The 15810-nt window shown below is 41.0% G+C and overlaps 1 long non-coding RNA gene across 1 annotated transcript; it reads right to left on the reverse strand.

The window, feature by feature from the left end:
• Window positions 1–5737: 5737 nt before the first annotated feature.
• LOC118495914 lies at window positions 5738–6286 on the reverse strand. Its single transcript, XR_004898372.1, has 2 exons — window positions 6208–6286; window positions 5738–5800 (listed from the first exon to the last, which is right to left on the reverse strand). It is a non-coding gene; the product is annotated as an uncharacterized LOC118495914 (long non-coding RNA).
• Between the last annotated feature and the right edge of the window lie 9524 nt (window positions 6287–15810).

Consider the following 15810-nt stretch of genomic DNA (forward strand, 5'->3'; position numbering starts at 1 on the left):
ACTGGCAAATGTGTAATGATCATTTTAGACCCAACGACTTTGAAAAACCCCACAATCTAAAGGACAACAAGTCACTGACAACGAATGCAGTTCCATCCGTCTTTCCAGATGCACCAACAGCTACTGATGAACAGGTACATAACTTTTGGTAGGCTACTCTAGCTAATAAAGCTAGCCCCTTTCATAACGTTAGCCTAGCTGCTACTGATAGATTGAGACTTACAATGTTAGTGGAGATAATGTTACAGTTCAATGCATTGTGGAGAGTGACAACGTTAGCTAACGGTATAGCTACACTCTTGGTAGATACCTGGCTGGGCTAACCGCTAACTTTAGGTAATTGCTGACAGAAAAGTCATGTAAGCTCAGACAGTTTACATGCAAATTGCAGCGGCAGGTAAATAAACTTGTGTGCTTGTCATGGAAACCGGCTTTCTCAGTAGCCTGGGTAATATCACTCCACCGCTGCTGTAGCCTATGCTACCAACTACAGGGAACAAAGTAGAACTATTCAGCCCAGTCTCATGGCAGTTCGTGAAATGGTCACGTTATTGAATCTATTAATTCATGGACAGGACACGAATATGTCATTTTTTTTCGTGTAGTGATTACGAATTTTAATTGAATGTATTTAAATGGGAAGCATATTTCGTAATCACAGCACGACTACGGTAGGGGTAGTATGAAAAGCAGAAAATACGCGCAGGGAGGTTGGTCGGGGTGGTGGATGGGTCAAAGAACACAGGACTTTCACCCCTGAGATCGGGGATCACGTCCCGCATGTTGCAGTTCCTTTCCGCGTTATTCTCTTCCTAACCACAACCGCCCCGTTGTTGTCGGCGTGTCCGGCGTGTGACGTTCCTTTCCCCGTTCTTCTTTTCCTAACCTCAACCGTTGTTGTGACGTTTCATGTCCCCGTTGTTGCGTGCCACAGAGAGCGTGGATTGTGTCCCAGCGCCCGGGGACCGCATCCCCGTGTGGTGGTCCATCCCGTTGTTGTCGCGGGTGGCGGTCCGTCGGTCCGTCCTGTTGTTGTCGCCGGCGTGTGGCATTTAATTGCCCAGTGGCAGTTTGTGAAATGATAACGATCGAAATTCGTGACCTGTACACGAAATAAACGAGAAAATCGTGACCTGTACACGTATCAATAAATAAAAATAATGTGACTATTTACGAACTGGCGTGAGACCAGATTGAACTAATGCAATGCGATATAAGGGTAGTTTTATTTCTAACATTATTCTATCAACACAGACATTTACATGGATAGTCTGGCGTTATCATTTATTTGCCTTGGGTGTACTGTGGAGTGGGTAAGACTGTTTTTAGTGGCAGGCTAGCAGATACTGTTGACTTGCGCTAGCCTAGCACCAGCTAACTCTGCAGCTGGAAGGACTGGATGAAAAGTGTTAAAAACTGTCTCTACTGATAAATAACACACTAGCTAACTTGGAAATGAGGTCCTATGTCCAAAATTCTGAACCACCCCTTTAAGTGCTCCCCTTTTTGTCGCTGGTGATTCAAGGGTCTGAGTGATTTGCGTTTGAGATGATATGCTTAGTCTTATTTTATCAATTTTACCCTGCACTTTCCTGTGGAAACAAGCTTGGGTGCTAATTGTGAAGAGGATTAGTTAACTTTTCGACTGTTGAAAAAAGAACTCGAGCATTGTTCATATTCTTGCTGATGATGTTGGAAAAGAAAGACTGTCTTGCTTTGCATGTTTCAGAGTTATAATTGCGTAGCATCTCTTTGTGTATTTGAAAATGGATAAGAAGTTTGGATTTACGCCATTTTCTTTCAGTCTTCCTACACTCTCTCTTTAGGAGTTTGACCGTTGGATTTTGTTTCCATGGAGCTTTCTGCTTCTCAGTGACTCTTTTAAGCTTAAATGGAGCAATATCATCCTTAATGTTAACCATTTTTGAGTTAAAATTATCCATTTATAGACTACTAACAAAAGTTACAAAATGTAAATGATAACATTTTTGTTTGCTTTCCCTGCAATGTCATAATTCATGTAGGAATTATGTTTCATCTAAAATATAGGTAAAACCATTTGGGTTGTCATTTTGGAAAAAAGGCAATACGTTTATTAAATTAAACCATTTTTTACATTCTGTCTCAATATGTAATGTGTTACATTCTTCTCTTTATACATTTATACCATTCCTTTAAAAAAAGTTCTTTTTGTTCTGCTGAAGTTTTCAGACGCTTTCAATTTCCTGTTTGATACAGAGCAACATTATTTCATCCGCTGTCACTGTCAAACTCCCGCGTGCACACACTTAGTATGAGTGTTTAGTTTGAACCTCAGATTTGTTTTTCAAAAAAAAATGTTTTTCTGTTTTTTAAAATGTAGCCTACATTGTGCACTTGGCAGAATTGTTTCTGAACAACTGTCATGCCGATAAAGCCATTGACTCGAATTAAACTGTATGAAACAACCACAGATTGACAGGTGTTTGCCAACACAACAGTGTGCTTCCACCTGCTGTAACCTTGCTGAATATTTCATATCTGCCAGTATGTTTCTGTGTCACACTTTTGAAGTTGTGGCATCAAATTTCACAGGGCTGAAAGTTTTGGCGGATTGTTTTTTCTTTTATTTTGATTTGCCTTTTTTCCCACCACAACAATGTCAATTTAGCATGCATCGCTCATCAAAAGCAACCTTGTCTGCCAGCTGCTGAACAGAAACCTTCTCTTTCAGAGCCCGGCTGTTGTCATACATTTAAATTATTCCTCCAAATTTAAATAGACAGGAATATGATTATATAGTTTGACAATGAAGAGGAGGGGGCAGAAGAGGGGGGGGAAATCCTCCAAAATTCATTTCAAACAGTCATGCATATTTAATAGGCTGGGTGCCAAGACTTCACACAGCAGTATAATCCCAATATGCGGTGAGTCGTTATCGCTGTCATAGGCAATATGCAATAATTCTGCCACTGTGCACCTCTTTGGAAGACCAAACAGTCTGGTGCTGGTGTTCAACAACCAAAAAAATGGCGTCCAAAGTCAAAACTCACAGTTTCCCTCAACCACACACACACACACACACACACACACACACACACACACACAGACACAGATTTCTTTACTGGTTCACTTTGTACTCGACAGCACACCAGTCCTCACTGTTGCCTTCTCTGCTTTCTGATGGGTGTAAATGGGCGATGCGTGGGTAAGGCGTCACATCTGGTAGTATTTCCTAACACACCTTACAGCGTGTTTTTAACCCTCCCTCCAACCTCTCGACAACCCCAGCAATTTGGAGAGAGGTGACAAACAAATGAGGTTTTATTGATATTTTTCTTATAACTCTTGAGACACTCGATCTCAGAAGAGAATAGAAACAATAGCAAACAGATCTCTTTTTTGTGTCTTTCCCTTTTTTTTTTTATTGCAGGCGTCCCCAGAAGTGATCAGAAATATGTCGGAGAAAGCATTCAATAATGAAGTAGTGCCGGGAGAGCTGTTAAAATACAAAAACATGAAGACAGGGTGGGAGAGGAGGTGTTGGTGGGGGTACTAAGGGGTGATGTAAATCCTCATGGGCTTTCCCCAATGGGGCCACGAAAAAAGACAGATAAAAAAAGATAAAAGTGGTTATAGGGGAAGAGCAAAAACACACAGCAGCTTCATTTGCATTGCACCTGAAAGAGGAGCACGTGTGTGTGTGTGTGTGTGTGAGAGAGGGAGAGGAGGTCATGTGTTGTGATATAAGCTCATTGTGCTGGTGCTCTCATTGCCGTTCAGCTCATAGATCATTAATTAGCCTTGTTCAGTCAACAGGTAACACACAGGTTACTGAGTGTACAGATATATATGGCTCACGCTGTGTCACACCTGCATAAATCATATACACTAAAGTAATAACAAACAGCACAACTGACAAAAGGTCTGTTTTTCTACTGTCTGCGTCTGTCATTGGTTGATTTAATGTAATTTATTACATGGGAAAAGTTACTGATATGGAATGCACCCCATAAGACTTGAGGCTGACACACTTACAAATGTGATGTCATGTCTTATGTCAAAGGTTGCATTTAAAAGTTTATAAATTCTTTGTTTTGCAGCACTCAGAAGCAGTGGAACAAGCTGTAAACACAGTGGTGGCAGTGGGTAGCCTACACTTGTCTTTTCAATGCGACTTATCATCCAATCATGCCAGGGCGCAATGAGGGCGTTTTCACACCTCTAGTTGGTTTGCTCTGGTCCGAATCAGTTGATGAGTTTTTAAACTTGGAGCGATTTCCCCTTGGTTCGGTTTCGTTACACGCCTGGGAAAAATCCAAGCGTACCAAAATGCGTCATTACAAACCACGTAAGAACGTTCACTCTGCTTATTGGTCAGATATGTCTAGGGCGGGAGCAAGAAAGTAAATATGCATCTCCATGTTCAAACCAGCTGATTTCATTTAAGTAATTCATTTTCCAGATATTGTTTCCCGAGCGACGTAACTACGTCTGCTCTGCTCACTGAGACTTTGCTCTGCTCTGCCAGTGTCTGTCTCCAACTTTAGCGTCGGCTTTGACCCCAGCGGTGCGAGTGACCACAGTCTATTTCTGTGAGAGAAACAGTTTGCATGTTCTTCGCAGATTGCAAAGCATGCCTGACAACAGGAGCCTCATGGCGCGTTCATGCCACCTCGGAATGACAGCGACCGCCCCCGTGATTACGTTGTTTTTCCGACTACCAGTGTTCACATGGTTAGGATGGTGTCGGGATGCGTGTTCTTCTTCTTCTGTTATATTGGCGTTTGGCATAACAACTTGTTGCATGACTGCCATCAAATGTTGGGCGTAGCCTAGAGCATCAGGTGTGTGAAAACCTGGTGAAAACATGGAGGCCACAATATTTGCTGCTGTTTTCTTATGCGAGCATCCAAACAGCACATCGTCAGGTGTTTGTGTTTTCTGCAGGACAACGAACGGGAAAGGACACGGATAATGTGTTGTTGTTTTTTTTATACATAGGCCTATTTATGAATAATTTGAAACATGTTATGTCTGTGTATGTTTCTCAGCAGAGGCATTTGTCCACAATAAATAAGTTTATTGTCATGGAAATATGTTCAGTGAACCAAAGTCGCCTACATCAAACGTCAGTTGTCAACAACGCGTCACCAACTGGGAAACTCGGTTAGCAAAATCTGGACTGAGTTTCCCACCTCTGATTCCGACAGGAAGGGACATGAATGATGACGTTTTCACTCGGAAAAACGTTTTTCCGATGTCCATGAACGCACGGACAGACTTGCGGAGTACATGTAACCCCCTCCCTCTGTGCGTCTGCCGCCTGGAGGTACCCCTCGGCACTGCTGCGATACTCTGCGTTGTGTTGTGTTAGATCAGGGGTCACCAACACGGTGCCCGCGGGCACCAGGTAGCCCCCAAGGACCACATGAGTAGCCCTCAGGCCTGTTCTAAAAATGAAAATTGAATATTGACATTATCTGTTTCCCACCTCGTTAAGTCATTGTTGATAATTATTGTGAGAAATCATTAACGTGATCAGTGTCTTCACATAGATGACTATCATTAATCATTAATAATCATATATAACTAAAGGCAAACTGAGCAAATTTGTTATTTCAGAAGAGTGTATCAAACTGGTAGCCCTTCGTATAACTCGGTACCCATGAAGTAGCTCTCAGTTTCAAAAAGGTTGGTGACCCCTGTGTTAGATGTTAGGGGTGAAGTGCAGAGAGAAGGGGCACAGGACGCTGGGTTGAAGATTGTGGCTGAGACCATTGGGTTTTATTGTCACAGAGAAGGCTGGTTCCCTCATCCCCTTAACGGAGTACATACAGTTTTTTTCAGTTAGAAATACATCCACAAAACACAATCTAACGTAAAAATAATACAGTGTAAAATAAATAGTTCTGCAAAGCTAAATTAAATATAGCACTCTAACAAGAATAGATTTGCCACATAAAAATGAATTATTAAATAAACCATCAAGTCATCTTAAATGCTGATACATCACTCAGCTAATGTTAGCCCACTGGCTAGCCACGATAGTTTAACCCCAAACCAATTTGTACACCAGTGAATAAAAACTAATTTGCAGTACTTGACCCTACAAACTGTAACTCCACACTTAAATAAGCAACATGTGAACAAATGAGCTGAGTGGGTGGTTATCAATGTACATATTTACACTTTTATAGTATATACACCACCAATTAAACTGCTTACCTTAACGGAGTACATACAGTTTTAAACAAACATGGCAACCTACACAGATCAAGTGTAAACTACGGTGTCTCGTAAGGTACATAACATACATTTCACTGGACTTGTACCTTATACAATTTCATGTGACGAATAACATTGATTGATTTATTGTCCTATTGTGCGGAAAAAGGTTCCACCAAAAATTGCATAAATTGAAGAAAAAAAAAGATTGATTAAAACATCAAGTGACTAGTTTAGCAACTAACAAATGACCATCAGCCTCACTGCTAAAGAATATACTTTGAACTTGGGCAGCAAGGTACATTACAGACTTCCTATCTGCTGCAATATAAATGGTGCTGCAGGTATTACAGTTTGACTCCAATTAACATTCACATTTACAGCTCTGACATATGTGACTTTTCTTCCCTTTATAGATTCTGTGGGTCAGGGAAAGCTAGGAGCAGATCATTCACACCAGGCTTTATATAACAAGGTAGAAAATTACCCTTTTCATACTCTACTGAACAAAGTAATGGTGAAATGAAAGTGGTTACCAGCCAAAGTGGTTCAGTCAGAGAATATACTGTACCATCCGTGGTTGTAATATGAGAAACCTGCAAATTCATCCCGTACAAAGTCAGAAAATACAGATGATTTAAAACTCTGGAACACGTTTTACTTTTTTTGCCCTCCAAAAAGTCACATTTGAGGAAGTTCCCTTCTCTTTCAAAGTTCAGATGTGTCATTTAGAGATGAAACTCCTCCTGACCATTTCAAAATCCTGCCTAGTCTGAACAAGCCCCCTGTTACCTGTTGGAGAGCCAGCGTCCAGCAGCCACCTGCTTCCCATGAGCCTCTGGTGGGCTGTTGGCCTCCATTCATAAACGTCGGGGAAATTACACATGTTGGCTCTGACCTGGACAGACATCTAATGGGCAGCACGCATAATTAACCCGGAGAACGTTTATTAGCCCCAACGGCACTGTGTGCATTGTGTAGAGGTGCGTGGGGAATTTCTGTATGTGTGTGACAGAGAGAGGTGTGTGTCTATGTGTGTGTGTGTGTGTGTGTGTGTGTGTGTGTGTGTGTGTGTGTGTGGTAAGGGAGACATTTGAAGTGTGCATGAGTGCTTTAGAGTACAAAAGAAATCAGGAGGCATATATAGCTGAGTGATTTGAGTGTTAGACCTGGAAAGAGAGGACATATTTGTAAGTGGGGACATTTTTGGGAAATAAGGACAATTTTGGAAAGTGGGATCTTTTGGATTAGTGGGGACATTTTTGAAGTGAGGACATGAAGAAAACCTTTCTTTTATCCATAAATGCTCTGCATGCCAATCGTGTACCATCATAACCACACTTACCAAGACAAACTGTACTGAAATACTGGTGTAATATTGATCTGTTGATTACTGACTGTTTTTATTTAAAGGTGCAATATATAATATATTTACTGTATTTAATCAAAAAATGACCCCAATGTGACATTAGATATTAAGGAAACATGCTAAGTTGCATAGCATGACAACAATGCTAATTCCAGTATTTTCTCCTTTTGAAATTTCCGTTCCGTGACGTAATGTCTGTGTGTGTTTTGGCCTGTGTGTTGGTATCATCTGCCCAGTTTGTCAGCCAGGCCGGGTTGCCAGATATACCTGTAAACACGTAAACCCAGCGCGCTACAGCTGGAACGTTAGTACAGCCATGAAAGCAGCAAACAAACCAACAGCATCAACGGAGATAGATTCTACATGACATAAAAAAAAAACTTGTCGTCTTTCTAAACGGTTGCATAACCAGAGACGAGGTAAATATTAGAGATGCATTTAAAAGATGGAGACAGCTTAGAGCCCAAAAGGACGCAGAGTTGAATAATTTCTTCCTGAACAGGTAAGCGTTGAGCTTCATTCATTTATATGACGGCTATGACATATGCCAGATACCGCGTTTGACTTTCTCATAATGGAAACATGCAATTTAATTATGGCAAACCACCCCGGAAGTAGTACGTTAGTACTGACAATCTCCCCCCTGCCAAAATTGTTCCCCTGCTTCTGTTCTGCGGGCGTAGCTGAGAGACAGTGACTGTGCCCTGGGTACAGACGGTCGCGAGGTTGCGGTCTTTGTAGCGGCTGTTGCTGTGCCATTAAGCCCAGAAAAGGTGGCTGTCAGTCGGGTACAGAGCTCCGCAAAGTTGCGATCTTTTTAGCGGTCGTTGTGGTTACAGTTAGTCGATAAAAAGTGACTGTCAGCCGGGTACAGAGCTCTGCGAGACCGGGCTTTTATAACCATCAACATAGCAGCATCTAGCAACTCCGCTGCGCTGTGGAGTAATGTCTGGTAAAGCGAGACTAGCATCAAGCTAACATTGACATTGTGTGACATTGGGTTTAGCGTTCTCAACCTGGAAACTCCCATGAACTTTGACGCTGGGGAGGAGGGGTTGGGGGACACAACTCCTTTCAGTATTTTGAATTTGGACTGCAGTAACCATTGTAAACGCTAGCTGTCAGTATTACATATTGGACCTTTAAACATATTTATCTCAAATGTTGTCCCTATTAATCGGTTTGTCAGCATGTCTCTCAGTATACCTTCTAATCCCAAAAAAGGCATTAAATGTTGAAATTAAATTATTTAACTCGTAAAACAAAATGTAATATCATTAAACAAAATTTAACCCAATGAGCAAAATTGTCTGTCGGTATAATAAGGAAGCAATAGATGGAACACTCCACCATCATCCATATTTCAGTCATATGTTGTATATACTAGTATGAAGCCAGTGTGTGCCTGGGGAAGAGATACAGGACATGTACATTGTGTGACAAGCCCTTACATAGCGAGTGCAAATGGCTGTTAATACAGAAATTCAGCCTGCATTCTATAGTGAAACCTCTCATTCAAATTCCCCATCACTCAATGCTTAGCTCCATCAATCATCAGATTTTTCTCTCTGCGCTGACAACAAAGTGAATCTCGTTTGGAAGCAAAACAATTACTGGGGCTCTGTCACAGATAGGTCTGCCGAGTGCCTCAGTTCCTGTGAAAGTATGCCAGGTTTTTGATGCGTCTCTCCCTGCTTCCCCCTACCTCCCCCGTCTCCCCCGTCTCATGGACATGTTGGCCGGCTATCGCTGTTGGCCAGTCGTCCCGCTGTTTGAGATGTGCTCCCTGTGCTTCAGTCTGGAGGGAAACGGTGACAGGCTTATCTCCCCTGACGCTCGCTCACCTGGAAAAAAGGGAGAAAAAAAAGAGGCTGAAGGTGTTCACTGAGAACCTTCCTCCAGAGCTGAAACCCACACTGGAAAAAATGTCCATTTCAAGAATTTATCTGAATTAAGTCTGTACACTAAGAGGTATTAGGTGTGAGGGAAGGATAAATATTACATATATCTCTTTAGTTTTGAAAATCCAGCAACTCTTGCTTGTTGAGAAAGTGCCTTAAAGTAAAGATGCAAAAGGATATGTTGGCAGCTGAGACGTAACCTTTAAGTTCTTCTTTTCAAACACATCACTTGACTTTCTTATCTGGTGACATTGCTACGACAGAGTCAAACCAGACAGGACCATGAGTGGTCAGAGCAGAGCCGTTGGGGACTGATCATTGACTTCCACGTAAACCACAGTACAACACATAATGTAAATTCAAGTAGGAGGACACTGTTTTATACAAATGACACTTAAATAATAATAATAATAATAATAATAATAATAATAATAATAATAATAATAATAATAATAATAATAATAATAAAACTGTGGATTACATTCAATGGCAATGGCTTTTTTTCAGCTTTTTCACTGAAAAAAGCTTCCTGCTGCAGGCTAAAAAACTAAGCTGTGAGAGTGAATCCAAACAGTCAAGTTGTGGGCCAGACAGCTGAACAACAAGCTGAAACTCAGTGTAAAGCTCTGTAAAGACGAGGGGAGCTGCAGATTCAGCTGGTAATTCTCTGTAGGTTCATCACTACGATCATCATGTTGTCATTTGATACGAATCAGCTTTAAGTTGGTGAGCAAAATGTTAGCATGAGTGGTAGGACTGATGATAGAACTTAACTTTGTCAGATTAAATCAACTTTTCATTTCAAGAATCAGTTCTGCCTTGAGGGAAAGAAACAAATAGATAAACCGGAGGACATCCATCCACCATTACAGGCTTCCTCATTTAATGACACACTAGCGTCATTAACGTTTTAAAATCCACATTATAAACCAAATGATTGTCCACGTGTGGCTGCTGTTCAGCAAAAGTCATATAGACTTGCTTTACTGTAGATCCCCAGCTGTGTGATCACAGTATTTGATACTTGCTAGTGATTTGCACATTAGTGGTATAAGAAGCACTCCTCATATACTAATATCCTAATTTTCTTTCTACAGTTTATCTACTAAACTTAGAAACATGGACTCAGCTGTAGTTTGTCTGCCTCAGTAATGTGAAAAACAGCTGCTGCCCTATTAGAGGTTTTTTTCGATTGCTTAAGCACTATGTTGAAAGCAGGGACCGGTTTCTCAAAACACTACACACAATTAGCACAACCACACACCCAATCAGCAGAAGACCTCAGACCCTTAGCAAAATGTAACACTCTTGCAAAAACTATACACTAATTTATAAAAACCATATTTTGTTACTATATGAAACACACACGTTCCATATGACTTAGTTCTCTTTGAACCAGATACACACTGCTGTTGCTAACCTCAAACACTTTCAGCAATTCTACTTCTCAGTGATTACAGTACTGTAAATGAAGTACACAGAGAAAGTGCAAATATAAAAAAGACTGATTTGGGTATATGGAAAGAAATTAATGATATTTTCCTCAGTCTGCAGCATTGGTCTTGTGTAGTGTTTGCTGAACATACAGTTTTCTTCAATTGCTTACACACTAAAATTAAAACTTTCCCACAATTATCAAAACCTTACACTCAAGGAGCAAAACACCGGCCTAGACTGTAAGCAGAATGTCAGCTTCACACTTTTTGCAAAACATTACACCCAGTGATTTGCAAAACACTAAACACATTTGTAGACATTAGACACAGAAGGATATCATGATGTCACTTCCTTGCAATTTCAAAGCAAAGGCTTTCCGTGCGTTCATGGACATCGGAAAAACGTTTTTCCGAGTGAAAACGTCATCATTCATGTCCCTTCCTGTCGGAATCAGAGGTGGGAAACTCGGTCCAGATTTTGCTAACCGAGTTTCCCAGTTGGTGACGCGTTGTTGACAACTGACGTTTGATGTAGGCGACTTTGGTTCACTGAACATATTTCCATGACAATAAACTTATTTATTGTGGACAAATGCCTCTGCTGAGAAACATACACAGACATAACATGTTTCAAATTATTCATAAATAGGCCTATGTATAAAAAAAACAACAACACATTATCCGTGTCCTTTCCCGTTCGTTGTCCTGCAGAAAACACAAACACCTGACGGTGTGCTGTTTGGATGCTCGCATAAGAAAACAGCAGCAAATATTGTGGCCTCCATGTTTTCACCAGGTTTTCACACACCTGATGCTCTAACATTTGATGGCAGTCATGCAACAAGTTGTTATGCCAAACGCCAATATAACAGAAGAAGAAGAACACGCATCCCGACACCATCCTAACCATGTGAACACTGGTAGTCGGAAAAACAACGTAATCACGGGGGCGGTCGCTGTCATTCCGAGGTGGCATGAACACGCCATTTCAAATGACCACACCTATGAGCCAATTGGTTAAACACAGCCACCAGGTGTGCACACACACTGGTGCTTAATTGTAGACACACCAATCAGGTTTAAGCACTATAAAACCTGCAGCAGGTAAGTCTAGTATTTTCTGTACAGTATTTTCAGTTGTTTTTAGATCTTTAGATTTTTTTTTTACTGTAATTGTAGCCTGTACTGGATACAGTATTTAATGCGTGTCCGTTGTTTGCTGAGCTCACAGTGTTATGCACACTACTGTAGTGGCTGTATGAAACTGGGACATGTTTTGTTGTGATTCTCCATGTTGACATGTTGACTGATTTGGGTATATGGAGAGAAATTAATGAGATTTTCCTCAGTCTGCAGCATTTGTCTTGTGTAGTGTTTGGTGAACATATCGTATATTTGCACTTTCTCTGTGTACTTCATTTACAGTACTGTAATCACTGAGAAGTAGAATTGCTGAAAGTGTTTGAGGTTAGCAACAGCAGTGTGTATCTGGTTCAAAGAGAAGTCTTTCATTTTGCTAAGGGTCTGAGGTCTTCTGCTGATTGGGTGTAGTGTTTTGAGAAACCGGTCCCTGCTTTCAACATAGTGCTTAAGCAATCGAAAAAAAACTGTAAGCAATCATGTGTTTGTGTAGCTGATGGCTGTGCTTCACAGATTGGCTCATAGGTGTGGTCATGTGACAGTCAGTGCTTTGGAATTACAAGGAAGTGACATCATGATATCCTTCTGTGTCTAATGTCTACAAGTGTGTTTTGCAAATCACTGGGTGTATTTTTTTGCAAAAAGTGTGAGGCTGACATTGTGCTGATAGTGGTGCACATCTGGGCCAATGTTTTGCTCCTTGAGTGTAAGGTTTTGATAATTGTGTAATACTTTTGATTTCAGTGTGTGAGCAATCGGCAAAAACTGTAATGCAGAGCATATTCACAACAGGTGACCGTGCTGCTGTGGATGCAGGTACAAGTGAAAATTTGCTTACACAATCACAAAGTTCTTTCATTAACACCTTGCCCCTCAGGTTTCCATGGAAACAAGCTTGGCAACTGCACACATGTGAATGTGTTGAGAGAGGAAGGTCTGTGTTCTCTACTCTGAGTGTATTTGTGTGTGAGAGAGATAGAATATGGCAGTAGCAGCAGCATGTGCATGACTGTGTCACTGAGGAAATATACATTATGTGTTTATGACTTTATCCTGTAGATGGCTGCATGTGCTTTGCAGCGATGGTCTCATGCATGTGCTGCACATGAGCATGTGTTCACTTTAAGTGTGTGTCGTGTGTGACAGTGTGTGGGGGACTGCCTAATCATTTGCATGTGTGCATGTATTTGCATATTTAGTTCTGTGTATACAAGTTAGCAAATAGACAAACTGCAGAAGTGTCTTTGTGTTTATCTTTACTGGTCCACAGTTGTTTACATGTGGCTGTTTGCTGACATTTCAGAGAGAGAGAGTGTGTGTGTGTGTGTGTGTGTGTGTGTGTGTGTGTGTGTGTGTGTGTGTGTGTGTGTGTGTGTGTGTGAAAAATAGAAATTGTTTGAGGATGAACAAAGATATCACCTGATCTTCTGAAAAGTTGCTGATCACCTTCTCTCTGTCTCTCTCACACACACACACACACACACACACACACACACACACACACACACACACGCGTGCGCGTCATTTTTCATTGCGTTGAGTCGTCACCAGTCAGCAGCTGGTGGCGCATTCATATCTCATCCAGCAGATGCAAATTACCCTCCTGTGACATTTCAGTGCTTAAAAGGAGAAATTTCATTTTCCCAATTTGACTCTGCCGGACAGCCATTCAAACACACCACCAACGCACATGCAAACACACACACACACACACACACACACACACACACACACACACACACACACACACACACTAATAACTCCAGTCGAGTCCAGTTGAGGGGAAGAAAAAACAAAAACCAGAAGTAAATGGGAACCTGAGGCGAGTTGGAGCACTTTTACATACATGTCCATTTGTGCCAGCTTTGATCTCAGTGCTTTTATTTATTAAAGTCCACTCCACCTTTATGGATGCACACACAGACAGACACACATGCACCTCCTGCTGTGAATTTTTCTGTCTAGAGTTCTTTCATTCTCACTCTAATTGGCATTCTGTTCTTCTCTCTTTTTGACTTGACTTTATTTTCTTTCCTCATGTTTTGACCCATGATATGAACAAAAAACATGTTGCCAATGTAGTTTCTATACTGTACTGATGATTGCTAAATAATACAATCCAATACACTAAACTACTATACAAAGACATTACACAATATGAGACATTACAATGTTATATAATTTAATATCATTGCTATACAATACTAAACAAATCCCTAATTTTCTGGCTGCCAGAGGAGCTGCCGTCCCTTCTCCTAGGAGAACTACCAGCTTCTCTTCTGGGGTTAACATTGGGAAGTTTGTTTTTTCCTTAGCTATTTCCCAGAAGAGTAAATCTCTTTGGGACTGTTCGTTATTTAATTAAGGAGCCACCGGAGGAGTTTTGTGGCCTCTAACCTAAAAAGACATGACCCTCCCCTCATCAGTAATAATTTTCCTATGACCCCCCAAAACAATTTAAAAAAAGGAATGACCCTCCCCTTGCATGCAAGTTTGCTCTTAACAAAGAAGCACATATACCATTTGATTTTTTACAGCCATGACATACAGGAGTTAACCTCTGCATTCTCATCTTACACATCCCACTCCTCTGTTATGGTGTGGTGGCCATTTCAGTAGATTTACTCACTAACATTGTTGTGGAAACACAGTAAGCATGGAAACTAAATGCACACTTCCTGCATTACTGCATTACTTCAAATACTAAGTTACTCCTCTAGTAAACTATTATTCACATGAAATAAAATAATAAAACATTGAGACCATTCAGCAAAGGACGCTGGGATATAACCAATTCAACACTGGTTGCTATGGACTCGTCACTATCGTCATTGTATATTTTAGCACATAGGTAAAGCTGCCGAAGCTGAACATTATATTCCAAAACATATATGTTTATTTTTAAAGTTTTTAAGTTACATTGTAACAATTTAACAATTCGCCCTTATGAAATCCAATCGCGGCACGGCTGTTTTGGAACGCAATAGACAGACGCTTAAATTCAACTAAAATGTAACAGTGAACAATCAGTGTTGGACCTCCAGTCTGTTGAGATGCCTCTCCAAACGTAGAAACCAAGCGCAGTCACACCATAAAACGTTAAGACACGTTGAGAAAAAAGATCTGTATTTTGCCGTAATCCAGTGACACGGAAAAAAAGTAATCCACAGCGATCAGTAGATCCACAAACAGAGTCACGGTGTATCCAGCAAGGCCGATACGAGCGTCACATTCACCAGCCAGCTCCAAACAGGTGAACGAGGCCTCTCCACTTCACCGTTTAAACAAAGTAGAATAAACGTATAAAAGTCCAAATCTACACAAAACCCGCAATCAGTTAGTAAGCTGACATCACATTTATATACATGGCATTTAGGAAACCTTTATTGCAAGGTTGCCACGGTAAGATGTCCAGACTAGTGCAACAGTAATTTTAATTTTTTGCGTCCTGCTGCTCCCATCGTCAGCCAGATAATAATTGTTTTACTAAAGCAGTATATGAAATCTGATGTATTACCTATCACCATTTAGTTGTTTTGTGTTATTTAAGATATTTATTAAATATCTGGTCATGCCAGATGTAATTATTCCACAAATTTTTTAAACAATGCAATTACCCGTTTGAGCCACCAGGGGAGCAGTGCTCCTCCTGCCCCCCCCAGCAAACTCCGAGTATGTGGTCAGAACCATCTGCTAGGGGGCCGAGACTGAGAGCTACATGGATAAATATGCACCAAACAAGCCACTTTGAAATTTT

This window comes from Sander lucioperca, chromosome 9 (genome assembly GCF_008315115.2).
Source record: "Sander lucioperca isolate FBNREF2018 chromosome 9, SLUC_FBN_1.2, whole genome shotgun sequence".
NCBI lineage: Eukaryota > Metazoa > Chordata > Actinopteri > Perciformes > Percidae > Sander > Sander lucioperca.